Here is a 15,213-nt window from a genome sequence, read left to right as displayed (position 1 = left end):
TGTGTGTCACACTCCTAATACCCTAATACAGCCAAATTGATGCTTCAGTGCACTAGCATGTTTTCGAAAGCAATCCACAACATTGAACAACTTGGTACGATGTTTATATTCTTGGTTCTTTCGGTAAAGTCACCACGTAGAAGGGAAACAATAAAATAATAAAAATATAAAACAATAAAATGCTCACGACGTTTCGACTGCAACACAAGCAATCATCATCAGGTGTGAAAACCACAGCAAGAAATTTTGAAAAAAGTGGCGGGTTTTTTTAACGTTAGCACTTTTTTCAAAATTTTCTTGCTGTGGTTTTCACACCTGATGATGATTGCTTGTGTTGCAGTCGAAACGTCGTGAGAATTTTATTGTTTTATATTTTTATTATTTTATTGTTTCCCTTCTACGTGGTGACTTTACCGAAAGAACCAAGAATATGGATCCCTGCAGTCACGAAAGCTTTAAATAAAAATTTAACTTGATACGATGTTTCACTGCTAATTACAAACAACACCATCAGACCACACAGAGGATCCCTGAGTTAAATCTTCCACGAAGCTCATAGTCCACCCTAAATTGCATCCGCACAAACCATGGCAGACGCGGATACCTGATGCACAAATGGAAAATTAAAAACTCTCCAGTAGTGTGCGCTTGTGGTCATCCAGAACAAACTGCACAACATATAACGATGCAATGCCCGATCCACAAATACAAAAGGAGACATCACAGCGATATACTCCGCTACTCCTGATGCTGTTAACTGGCGTGACTGCCACCTGAATGTAAAATGGTATTTGTTTCTCTGCAAATACAATAGCCATGCGAAAGACAATTGCCTGGGTTGTTTGGGTTTGCAGTGGGATGTGGACTTGTTGGAATGAACATGGACCATATTGGAGACTCACCGGAATGTAGTCGTTATTTTCGTCGTCGTAGCCATTATTTTTACGGCCATTTCTTACACCGCTAGTCTTAAAATAAAAAATATTTTGGAACGCCTGGATTTCTATGCGTTCAAAAGAAGTCATTTTCTTTCGGAATCTATCCAAGATTTCTGCACCCACACACATACACACATGCGTTAATCAATGAACACATTCATATATGTAACAGAATCGTAATATTTATTTTTACTGAAGGAATCTGATGAGCTATAAAGGTATTTTTTAACAGATGTCCCGGAGGACAACACAAAAGCATGATAGGAGGGCAAAGTATAGGAAAGCTATGCACATCACTTAAAAAATATACAAATCAAGTTTAAACTATTTTCTTTAACTTACCAGCTAAAGCCCATTGAGCTATTAACATTTTTCAGTATTTGGCTAAAAATTACAACTCTACAAAGTGGCTTATCATGTGGACATTCATAGAATCACAAAGCAACTAAGGAATTATGCATGACTTCAAATGTGCGTGGTCTATTTAAACGCGTAGGACCGTTCAGGGTTTGACTCTGGCCACGTGCACTCTGCTCGAGTGAGTGTGCCATTGTCTTATTAAAGAGCCTGGCGGTATATCACGTGGCTCAAAGATGCAGAATCGAGTGGTTTGGAACCTTGTGGTGTGAAGCTTTTCCCTGCCTTCGATGAGATGACTCCAGGCGCCATGATCGCCTGCCAATCACGAAACATTACAGAGACACATTTTTGTTGTTGTTTTTATTTTACAACGTAAGACCCGCTGAGCTACAGAGCCCTTTTTCAGAAGCGACCTGGTCACGAATGATGGCTCAGCGAAGTAGCGCATCACGTGCAAATTTACGGCAGCCAAATTCTCGAAACGCACGTTTCTAAATGTGGAGGCAAAAAATAATCGGAGACATGCGTCCGGGTTGGGATCAAACCCACCAACCTCCTGTACACCAGGCGAGGTTGTGAACATCTCCTAGCCACCGTGTCGGTGTTTGTGCACGTCGTCATTAGTGGTGGCCGTGGGCAGAAATTGAACTCGCGTCGCTGGGTTTATTGTGCCAAGGCGCTACCCTAAACCAACTCCCCATGTATATGTAAACACACCCAAAGACACGCAGATACATGGACAGAGAGATGCAAACATGGATTCACAGACATGCGGAAGACCCTTGAATATCGTTGGGTTTATCGTTCGCGGTTTCGACGCTATCGAGCGTGTAACGTCTTAGTATACCAATTTAGCTATCGCGGGAGTGAGTTTTTGTCCTTTGCGGGTATACTGTACGAGTCAGTACTGTTGGCTGATACCATGGTGTGGAGCGGGCGAGGGACACCGGACAGTCAATGGCACCTTAACCTTTGAAGTGCAATCATCTCGCGGACATAGACAAAGACCCCAATGGAGCCTTAAGGGGCCGTCCATAAATGACGTCACGCGATTTTGGACGATTTTTGACCCCCCCCAACTTCGTCACACAAAGTCAGACCCCCCCTCAAATATGACGTCACAAAGCTCTGCCACCCCCCCAAAAAAACGTGCTTCAAATCGCTTTAAACTATTGTCAATGTAGTGCATATTTAATGTGACGCTGCATTCTGATGTTGTAGGAGACATTTATGAGGCTATCTACATAAGCACAGAGATAATTTCAACCGAGAAGATGGATTCTGGCTTAGAAATCATTGGAAGGATTTGATAAAACCATTTCAGGTCTTAATTGATTGTTAACGCTTACGGTGGCTTTCAGACAGCATACATTAATTTTTCGTCTCCCCCCTCCTCTTTTCAGAACATAGATGGACTCGTCCTTCTAAATAAACTGCCAAATCGCTGCCCGTGGTGCTAACGGTTTTAATAAATAAATACAAACACCACATTTTTTGCTCTTTCGGTAAATTCACGTTGAAGGGAAACAATAAAATAATGAAATATATACAAAACAATATAAATTCTCACGACGTTTCGACCATAACACAAACGGTCGTCATAACTTGTTTTATATATTTTATTATTTTATTGTTTCCCTTCAACGTGACTTTACGGAAAGAGCTAAGAATATGAATTACTACAGTCACGAAAGCTTTAAATCAAAATACAAACACCGTTTTAAAATAAATAAATGCGAACCACCACTTCTTTCAAATGTTTCTTGCCGTTGGTTTTTCACACCTGATGATGACTGTTCGCGTTATGGTCGACACGTCGTGAGAATTTTTAATGTTATATATATTTTATTATTTTATTGTTTCCCTTCAAAGTGACTTTACCGAAAGAGCTAAGAATAGAACGTGTTAAATTTTGATTTAAAGCTTTCGTGACTGCAGTAATTCATATTCTTAGCTCTTTCGGTAAAGTCACGTTTGTGTTATGGTCGAAACGTCTTGAGAATTTTTATTGTTTTATATATTTTTTATTATTTTATTGTTTCCCTTCAACGTGACTTTACCGAAAGAGCTAAGAATAGAACGTTTGGCTATATTTATTTAAAGTTACGCATTTTGATGTGACGTCACATTTCTCAACCCCCCCCTCCTCGTCACACATCGTCACAAATGTCTGACCCCCCCCCCCCCCCAGGTGCGTGACGTCATTTATGAACAGCCCCAAACGCTATTATTTAGGTCAGGCTTCGTTATTTAATATCGCGGTTTTGGCTTTCAGGGCACTTTTCAAGACCATAACCCCCGCAATATTCAAGGGTCTCCTGTATTTCATCACTGTCACCACCAACACTACCACCATCACAAGCGTTATCACTATCACGACCTCCACAAGCAATTAAACCATCACCTCTGCCACCAACACTCATAATTAACTTCACATTACCATCACTTACAACACTCGACACGATCATAGAGCAGCTTCCACACCACCATCACCATTACGATCAATACGGATCAAGACAAACAGAATTGTACCATCTTCAACATCATCATCATCACTTACCTTGGATAAATCCCTCGTCGAGAAACTCCCGCACACACACAGTCGATGGGACAGCGCCTCTCAAGATTCACAAGTGGCAGAGCAAGTTTCTTGGGAGGGCGCTGTACCGCGAGCCGCGTGCTGCCTCCACGTTGTCAAGCGAAGAATGGCGCCGCCAGGCTAGTGACGTCAGTGACAACGTCACGGCATCCGGTTTTTTTTTATCAGCGTGGAGAGTAGTCACGTGGGCTTCTGGCCTCGGGACGCGTGGGTCTCGCGGGTTTAAGTGAATCTTAATCCACCCATTTGATAATTACATCGCAGTACAATGAATGTACGCGTGTGTGATATCTATATGATGTAGTTGTGCCTATTATACGTGCTTGCATGTGTATATAATATAAATGCGAGTACATATTATGATGATGCATGTGTGTCTATTACACGTATTAAAATAAACACAATGATGCATGTGTTAAATTATATTAATATGCCTATACATTCAACCCCCCCCCCACACCACAATCATATGTATACTGAAATTACATTGTAGTACGTTCACCTGAAATATTTTTGAGTGTATTAAGTATGATTAATGTGCATGTGTATTACATATAATGTATTTTGTGCATATATAGTCACTACCTGTACTACCACGATTACTATCACTGTCATCGCTATGATCTCCATTGCCATTCGTAAACAGCACTACTGTCATCACGACTATCATCAGCAGTATCGCCACTGCCGTTGACCTGTCCATCATTTCCTACACGATCATCTATGTTACAACCAACACTATCACTGTAATCACCAACAGCATCTAACAATTCTAACAACACAAGTTCCATTGCCATCGCTAACACAATCACGAATATCGCCATCACCACCTCCACAAATAATTCAACCGTCACCTCCACCACGAACACCACACTCATAATTACCATATTCACATTACCGCCACTTACAACACTCGGCATAGAGCCGTTTCAACACCACCATCACCACTACAATCAACAGGATCAAGACAAACAACGTCATCGCTTACCTTGGATAAATCCCTCGTCGAGAAACTCCCAGAAAAAACGATGGGACAGAGCCAAGACCTAGGGGGCGCTGGAGCGCGAGCCGCGTGCTCCCTCCGCCAAAGTTCAACGAAGAATGACGCGCCAGGCTAATGACGTCAGAGGTGACGTCACGGCATCCGTTTCCTCTCTCGTGGAGTCACGTGGCCTTCTGGTAATAATCATCGGCTTCTTGAGACGTCACTGAATGCCTCGTGTCCATTCACATGGGGACTCGTGGGTTCCCACCTTGGTTTAAGTAAATCTTAATCCACCCATTAGATCGCTAGATAACAGTACAATGAATGTACACGTGTATGATATCTATATGATGTGTGTCTATTATACGTGCTTGCATGTGTATATAATACAAATGCGGTTACATATTATGATGATGCGTGTGTGTATATTACACGTATTAAAATAAACACAAGGATAAATACGTGCTAAATTATTTTAATATGCCTATACACCCCCCACACACACCACCATCGTATGTATACTGTAATTACATTGTTGTACGTGCACCTGCAATTGTTTTTGAGTGTATTAAATATTATTAATGTGCATGTGTATTACATGTAATATATTGCGTGCATAGTCACTACCTCTACTAACACGACCACTATTATTATCATTCCACTGCAATCATCTATGTTTTTACCGTCACTATCACTGCTATAACCGTCACCACCATCACCACTACAATCAACACTTTCAAGACAAACAGCATTGTACCATCTTCAAAATCAACATCACTTACCTTTTTCTTAGTTTTTTCGGTAAAGTCACGTTGAAGAGAAACAACAAAATAATAAAAGATATATAAAACAATAAAAAATTACAAAAAATAAACAATTTTATTGTTTATATATATTTTATTATTTTGTTGTTTCTCTTCAACGTGACTTTACCGAAAAAACTAAGAATATGAATAACTGCAGTCACGAAAGCTTTAAGTCAAAATCACTTACCTTGTGAGTCCCATGGATTGAGATCAAACATAATAGTATGTGTATATAGTATCGTTTAATATTATGTACATGATGTAGTGTATATAAATTATGTACTTCCACGTGCACATAACACATATGCGGGCACATGCTATATATGATAGGAATACACATTTTGGAACGAACGTGTTTCATTACGATTTAAAGCTTTCGTGACTGCAGGGATTCATATTCTTGGTTCTTTCGGTAAAGTCACGTAGAAGGGAAATAATAAAATAATAAAAATACAACATATAATACAATTATCACGACGTTTCGGCCACAACGCAAGCAGCCGTCCTCAGGTGAAGAAACAGAGCTGTCGGAAAGACAGCGTCCTAATGAACACTGCTAAGCTTGGCAGCGTATTTTAAGCTGGGTGGAAGGAGCAGAGCACGTTGACAAAGGAGTTTACATATCAACAGAGGAATTTAGCATATTGATGGCAAATGCCGATATGGGGTTAGTCACTCCTTGTGGAATGTGTAGGCGGTGGGGGGTCTCAAAGTCATATTATGCTAGTGGATTATGTAGGATTAGCAGTAATAAAGAGAGAGATTTTAATAATAAAGAATTGCAACAGCCCAAACCACCGCGTATAAAGCTCGTGCATTATGTGGAAAATTAAACGGGGAGTTTCTAAAGAACTACACATACCCTACTCCCATACAATAAACCGATGTGAAAAAAAATATATAAACTACATCAATATATTCAATATACTCAATATACTCTCCAATAAGCTGATCTGTTAACATTAAGTAACTGGGTATACGCTACACTATATAATGACTAATGCCTACCATAGAGTAAACTGATAAAAAAGAATAACTAAAATATAAACTACATCAATAAATTTTGATTTAAAGCTTTCGTGACTGCAGGAATTCATATTCTTGTTTTTTTTCGATAAAGTCACCGCGTAGAAGGGAAACAATAAAATAATACAAATATAAAACAATACAATTATCACGTTTCGTCTGTAACACAAGCAATCATCATCAGGTGTGAAAACCACAGCAAGAAAATTTGAAAAAAAATGGCGTTTTTTTAACGTTAGCACCACGGAGAGCGATTTGGCAGTTATTCAGATGGACGAGTCCATCTATGTTAATATACTCTCCATAAAGCTGAGCTACGAACAAAAGTTATTATACATTACAATTCTACGTCGAAAAAAGTGTCGGGTTTTTTTTAATGTTATCACCACGGAAAGCAGCGAGCTTTGTTAAGATGGACGAGTCCATCTATGCTCGGAACGGAGGAGGGGGGAGATAGAGAAAAACAAGCACAACTTTCCAATAAGCTGAGCTATTCACATTAAGTAACTGGGTATACACTACACTATATAATGACTACCATATAGTGAACCGATAAAAAAAAACTTTAATATAAACTGCAACTACCCTACTACTAACAATAAATTATTATACATTACAATTTTACGTTTCTTAACGTCAATATGCTAAAGTCCTCTGCTGATATGCAAACTCAGCTTATTGTAGAGTATATTGATTATATTGATGTAGTTTATATTTTAGGTTTTTTTGTATATATATGGTAGTCGTTATATAGTGTAGTGTATATCCAGTTACTTAATGTGAATAGCTCAGCTTATTGGAAAGTTGTGGTTGTTTCTCTCTATCTCCCCCCTCCTCAATTCCGAGCATAGATAGACTCGTCCATCTTAACAAAGCTCGCCGCTTTCCGTGGTGCTAACGTTAAAAACCCGACGCTTTTTTCGACATAGAAGTGTAATGTATAATGACTTATTGTTAGTAGCTCAGCTTATTGGAAAGTATATTGAGTTTATTGATTATATTGATGTAGTTTATATTTTAGTTCTTTTTATTAGTTTACTATATGGTAGTCATTATATAGTGTAGTGTATTCCCAGTTACTTAATGTTAACAGCTCAGCTAATTGGAGAGTATATTGAGTACACTGATTATATTGATGTAGTTTATATTTAGTTTTTTTTCACATCGGTTTATTGTATGGTAGTAGGGTATGTGTAGTTCTTTAGAAACTCCCCTTTTTTATTTTCCACATAATGCACTAGCTTGATACGCGGTGGATTGGGCTGTTGCAATTCTTTATTATTAAAATGTATCTCCCTTTATTACTGCTAATCCTACATAATACACTAGCATAATGAGTTTGAGACCCCCCCCCACCGCCTAGACATTCCACAAGGAGTGACTAACCCCACATCTGCATGTCATCAATATGCTAAATTCCTCTGTTGATATGTAAACTCCTTTGTTAAGGCTCTCTCCTGCTCCCACCCAGCTTAAAATAGGCTGCCAAGCTTAACAGTGTTCATTAGGACGCTGTCTTTCCGACAGTTCTGTTCCTTCACCTGAGGACGGCTGCTTGCCTTGTGGCCGGAACTTAATGAGAATTTTATTATATTATGTTTTATTTTTATTATTTCCCTTCTACGTGACTTTACCGAAAGAACCAAGAATATGTGTTTCATTCCCTTAACATTGTCAATCTTCCTTCAAAAAATATCCTGCAGCAGATGATTAGTAATCCTCAGCCATGTATCGATAGTTAAAATTTAATGTGCAATTCAATTGGGTTGTCTTAGTGTGTTCTGGGACAGTTTTTTTATTTTCCTGTCTTGCCAAAGCTTGCATTTGGTACTCTTTGGTTCTATTCGGTAAAGTCACGTAAAAGTATAAAACAACAAAAATAAAAATTCACGACGTTTCGGCCACAACACAAGTGACCTTCATCAGGTGAAGGGACCAGACTGTCTCGAGGAATGTATGTACTTATGCCGGGTGTTCAGGGAGGACGCCCAGCTGTCGGTTTCTGGTGGTGGAGTCGGTCTGATCGAAGACACACGTGGCCAATTACACACATCTACACCATACATGGATCTCTTTATACAAATCCACACAAAAATACAACGTTACAAAATACACATACATACACTTGGGTCCATTATGCACACATCCACGTATCCAGCACAGGAGAAACGCAAACGAATATACACGCGTGCACACACATTGAGGCTCATGACACACAGACCCATTACACACGCACACAAATATAAACAGAAAGGTCAATGACAAACAACACGCACCCATGTTGTAATGGACATACATCGACGCAGTCAAAATCACAACATTTATCCGTACTGGATGAGTCCGATGAGCTATAAAGCTCTTTTTTCAGACGTCCGGAATAATGTAGACATGCATACATGTGCAGTCACAAGGCTAAACCGAACTTGGTTGGCCCAGGCTAAGTTCTGATAGCAAGCATCACTGCGGGGAGGGTCAGGAATCTAACTCGGTTTGCAAAAAATTACAGCACAGTCCAACAAAAACCGCTGCACCTCCACTGTCCCCCATAGCAATGCACGAACACACACACACACGATGGCTCTACTCTGAATTAAACAGTTAAAATATAATCATATTCGGATAAACATGTGTACACATACTCTTTGTTTTTTTCGGTAAAGTCACGTAGGTAAAATAAAAAGAAAACAGCTGAATTAAATCACGACGGTACGGAGGCAACACAAGCTTCCTTCTTCAGGTGGAACAGTCACAGCAAGATGGCTGCATGTTTTAACATCTTAACACCTTTTTTTGTATTGCCAGAAAGGGTCAAACCTATTCTCTTTGGTTCTTTCGGTAAAGTCACGTAGGTATAAACGAAAATAAAGCACGACGTTTTGATCGCAACACAAGCGGAAAACAATCGAATCCAGCAGTGAACTTCTGGAAACGTCGTGATTTATTTTATTTTCTACCCACGTGACTTTACCGAAAAAAACTAAGAGTATGAATCCTTGCAGTCACGAAAGCTTCAAATCTATGTGTACACATGTTTTTACCTTTAAACTGACATGGCCATCTTAAGACACTCGGACTCCAATCCTGAAATGCAAGCCCTCAAAAAGGTGCTGGCACTGCGTCTTTCAATCAGCCCCCTCACAAGCGAAAGTCCCACACCACAGCAGGTCTTGAATGTCAGCGGGTTCTGGTCGAAGGATTTAAACTGGGTCACCTGTTTTCGTACCCCACCACCGCGCTGCCCCATATTTTTTGTTACCCAAAAAATTGGGCTCCTCGCGCAGTTGCGCTGCCTAGTTCATTCGCTCCACTGCTACCGCAACTGACATTCTTATTGCTGGTGTAGTGCTCTGACACAGGTATACAGCATCGGCGTCCCACGAGAACCACCACCAATCGACACCAATCATTTATTTTCTTAATAAATGTTCCCTCTTCAACGAGATGAACAAACGGCCCAAGGCACTTGACGGTGGCCACCTGAAGCAGCTTGAGAGCAGATCCAAAACCAAGCGTCCCTCAAGAACGAGCAGGTGGGCGAGGCCTAACTCCTAACACCATCCTCCAAATTCAAAGCCTAGTATCGGAGGGAACATAGTGAGGGTGTGGTTAGAGTACCGAGGGTCTCCCTGTCTCTCACCTATCACTGCCCCCCCCCCGGCCCACAGGTGGCTTTTCAGATGGAGCGGACATTCAAACGAAACATACTTAGTGGCCAATAGTGGCCCACTCCGGTACCCTGTAAAACCACTCAGCAATAACGTATTCCCATATTTTAATTATATTTACTTCATACCATATTGCTTTTATATATGTATGTATGTTGAACTTCTTTAGAATTCTAGATTTGATGACGGCATCCCTTCATTTCCCACCTGAAGATGAGTGCTTGCGTTTGCCCCCCGAAACATCGTGATTTATTCTTATTTTTCTACCTACGTGAATTTATCGAAAGAACCAAAGAGTATTCCTTCGCATTGTACGTAGCCATCCGTGCCAATCGTAAGTGCGGAGGAAGGACAACAAACTAACACAAACGTCTGTTCTAAAACGAGTTTGCATACTAGAATTAAATGTGCACAGCTTCAGTGGCATCACTAATATCGGAGGGAAGAGCGTTCCAGACGGCCGCAGAAGCTCATCTGAAAGTGCGCGATGCAGTAGCCGTCTTTGTTCGATGGCCAGCCAAAAGTCGCTACGAGGATGACCGGAGTTTTTGTGATGGTTTGACGAAATCAGCAAGATATTGCCGTTCATTTGTGGGGTAAGCACTTTGTGTATAATGAATGCGACCTCGCAATGTATTTCTTCAGCAACCGGAAGCCAACGCATGCCATCAAGCACTGTTACTGACAAGTTTGAAAGTTGCAGTTTTCTTAACGATACATGCCAAATAACTTTTGTACAGGCTGCAGCTTGTTAATGTTAGGGTAGCGAGTTGTAATAGTTGATCATTGTTGATACTATACCACACGCCACCGTCTTGGCGATGCCATGACTCAATAGCGCTCGAATGTGTCATAGAGCCCTGATACGTGTCGTAGAGCCCCGAGTATATTTTTGTATTTTCCTTGGTGCAAGGTCAATAACGTGTTTTCAAGACTACTCATAAGAGTCTCATCATCAACATCTGGTCTTCCTCTTGCTCGCTGAATTCTGAATACTACTCCAATGCCTATCTCACTTGCCTGCCCTCCTCAGTCCTGCAGACATTTCCCACCCATCACAACCTCCTATTTTCAATTACACCCACAACACTCTCTTACCCTGTTTCATACTGAACCTGTTCAGTTGCCTATACTATGATGTCATGGGATGTTGCACCAATATTAACGTGACAGATGCTTTTATTGTGCCTATGAATGTATTTACATTGAACTTCTTCCGCACCGTACGTCGCCAACCATGCCCATCATCGTTCCCTTCAAGATATCTTGGCATGTACAGTAACTGACATCACCCCTCCCTCAAACACTCACCTCTCAACATTAAAATCGGTTTGCATAGTGTATCAAGGATTCATCTTCTTTGGTTCTTTCGGTAAAGTCACGTAGAATGAGAATAAAATAATAAGTTAATTAAATACAATAACACGTCGTGAGAATTTTATTGCGTTATTTCATTTTATTATTTTATTATTTTATTCTCATTCTACGTGACTTTACCGAAAGAACCAAAGAAGATGAATCCCGGGATAATATGCACACTGCTGCCCAGACCCACAGGGTTCTTCACTGCCTGGCTCTGTGACCTGCTCTCCCGTATGTATGCCGATCTTCTCGCGCATTGTACCCAGCCAACCAACTGTGCTAGTCGGAGGTGCGGGGGAAGGACAACAAACGAAAACACAAAAAGCGGTTCTAAACAAATGAGTTTTCAATCTAGATTTCAAGGTGCATAGCTTCAGTGGCTTGCTCCCCTTCATCCTGCACACGAGACCCACTCATAGCATTCCGCATCTCTTCCCGGTTGCATTTGAGGACGCCGCTGGAGCAATGCCTTATGGTCACTTCGTTGAGACAGAGAGCCGCTGCTTCAGGACCACGGCGCCGTTCGCGACCTGCAGCGGATGACAAGCAAAAAAACAAAAATACAGACACCTGCATTAGATCGTGCGTCGTGCAGAAACTTGTATCGCCGTACTGCGTGTCCACGCAACCCCCCCCCCACAACAACCCCCAACGTGAATCCTCCCCAACCTTGACCAACCAACCCAGCCTGACGAGCGTGGAAAAAAAAATGAATGTCAAGGCACCACCTCGACCCGAAAGAAGGCACGTGGGAGGGCAGTCATCCAGCGGCGGACAGACAAACGCGCCGCACGTTATCGTGAGATAATAGTTGCACGCAGAAGTGATGTCGGAGGACTGCGTGGGATGGGCGATGGCACGGGAGAGGCCTTCATTCAGAAGCCGGACAAAATAAATAAACGATGCACGCAGTCCTCGACTTATGCACACCCGACTCACGAACACCGCACTTACGAACCAGCTTCGTTCGATGAGATTTTTTTCAACATTTACTTAAAAAGGGCGAACTCCCAATGTGCAAACTGAACCACTGAGCTGTTTTGTTAAGCGGAGCGATGCCCCCCCCAACCACCGCAAGATGTAATGAGTCAGCTTCCCGCTGGGAGTGTGTGCGCGTGTACACGTGTGTGTGTGTGAAAGTATGTGTGAAATTGAGTGTACCCCTGTGTTCGTGTTAGTGGGGAGCGGGAATGCAATGGGTAGCACGCTGCGAGACCCACGTTTGATTCGCGCTCACGGCCAACACCAACAGTGACGATTTTATCTGGACCGGTCCTGGGCCTCCCCTAGGTCGACTCAGCCTCAAATGAGTACCTGGTGCGATGTGTGAATATCGCCACTGGGGAGACAAAGGCGGTCGGGCGTGGTGCTGGCCACCCACCTCCTCGCGTACCGTGCCAGCCTTCATAGGGTGCTCGCTAACAGCACTTGCCCCTACGGTCTGTTAAGGCTATACGAGGGATCTTTGTCTTTGTGTGTGTGTGTGCGCGTGTTCCCCCGTGTGTGTATGTGCAATTGTGGGGACTCATTACTTTATGTTTTATTTGCCGTGCAATATATATGACATTGTTACATGCAAATGTGCAATATTCATTTGTGTTTCTGAGTTTAACGATAATTCCCTTTATTGTTCAACGGTAACGCATTTTATAACACTGACCGTATGTGCATTTTAATACAGTACATTACTGTGAACCGACTTGTGAATGGAACCAATTCGTAAGTCAAGGACTGTCGGTAAATCATTACAATATTTACTACTGGTTTATTGTATAAAACTAGCTCACAATGGCCTATTGTTCCAATGATGTCATGAAACTTTTTAATAACCATTTAAAGATGGCAAACTGTATTTTAATAAATTTAACACGTAGGCTTTCGCAACCAATATTTCTAGTAAAAGTTAGCGTGTCGTTAACCCACCACCACCCGACACAGCCAATTATTAAGGTTTGTCACGTAAACAAAACGTGCCAATTTGTTACTCCTTCACACACCGAGAGGCACACCCACGCACAGAGAGAGACACACACAGAGACACAGAGAGAGACATATAGAGACACATACAGACAGAGAGACACACACAGAGAGACACAGAGAGAGAGACACACACAGAGGGACACACCCAGAGAGAGAGACACACACAGAGACAGAGAGACACATAGACAGAGACACACCTAGAGAGACACAGAGAGAGACACAGAGAGAGACACAGACCTAGAGAGACACAGAGAGAGAGACAAAGAGAGAGAGACACACAGAGACACACAGAGACACACACAGAGGGGCACACCCAGAGAGAGATACACACACAGAGAGAGACACACCTAGAGAGACACAGAGAGAGACACACCTAGAGAGACACAGAGAGAGAGACAGAGAGAGACACACACAGAGACACACACAGAGGGACACACCCAGAGAGAGACACACACACAGAGAGACAGAGAGAGAGTCACACCTAGACAGACACACAGAGAGAGACAGAGAGAGAGAGACACACAGAGACACACACAGAGGGACACACCCAGAGAGAGAGACACACACAGAGACAGAGAGACACAGAGACAGAGACACACCTAGAGAGACACAGAGAGAGACACACACCTAGAGAGACACAGAGAGAGCGATACACAGAGACACACAGAGACACACACAGAGGGACACACCCAGAGAGAGACACACACACAGAGAGACACAGAGAGAGACACACACCTAAAGAGACATAGAGAGAGAGACAGAGAGAGAGACACATAGAGACACACACAGAGGGACACACCCAGAGAGAGACACACACAGAGACAGAGAGAGAGACACACAGAGAGAGAGACACAGAGAGAGAGACACACACAGAAAGACACACCCACACACAGAGAGACATACACACAAAGTGACGCAGAGAGACACACATACACACACAAAGTGACACAGAGACAGACATATAGGGAGACAAACAGAGAGACACAAAGAGACACACACAGCAACATCACACCTGTTTTATTGCTGAAAGGATAAAGCCTATTATATATTTTTTCGTAATTTTGATACTGCCAAAAATATACAACAGAGTTATGAAGAAACTGGACCTCAACATACAAACCCCATAATAACAAGGCGTCTCGGTGGCGACATATAAACTACCTCGTCTGGTATGCAGGATCACGTGGGTTAGATCCCGACCCTGACGCCTGCATGTTCTCCCCGTGGCTGCGTGGATTTTGCTCAGAGCCCTCCACATTTAGAAACAACGTGCGTTCTATTTGGCCACAAAAGAGCTGTGAAAAAGAGCTATATAGTTCGGTGGGTCTCATCTGCAACAATAAATAAATGTCATGGGACCTCCCATGCCAGTGTCGAAATACAAGAATAGGTTTGACCCTTTCTGGCAATAAAACAGTTGTGCTAAGATGTTAAAATAATCAAATAGAAACCCTTTGAAAGGGAATCGTGTCCGCATGAACCACGTGTACTT

At 42.1% G+C, this 15,213-nt stretch overlaps 1 long non-coding RNA gene across 1 annotated transcript; it reads right to left on the bottom strand.

The window, feature by feature from the left end:
• Positions 1-902: 902 nt before the first annotated feature.
• Positions 903-5,598, bottom strand: LOC142909876 (uncharacterized). Its single transcript, XR_012932625.1, has 2 exons — positions 4,886-5,598; positions 903-1,613 (listed from the first exon to the last, which is right to left on the bottom strand). It is a non-coding gene; the product is annotated as an uncharacterized LOC142909876 (long non-coding RNA).
• Between the last annotated feature and the right edge of the window lie 9,615 nt (positions 5,599-15,213).

The sequence above is a fragment of the Petromyzon marinus genome, chromosome 1 (assembly GCF_048934315.1).
Source record: "Petromyzon marinus isolate PM22_M1 ecotype Great Lakes invasive population chromosome 1, UKy_Petmar_22M1.pri1.0, whole genome shotgun sequence".
In the NCBI taxonomy this organism is placed as follows: Eukaryota; Metazoa; Chordata; class Hyperoartia; order Petromyzontiformes; family Petromyzontidae; genus Petromyzon; species Petromyzon marinus.
This window is presented reverse-complemented; position numbering and strand designations above follow the sequence as displayed.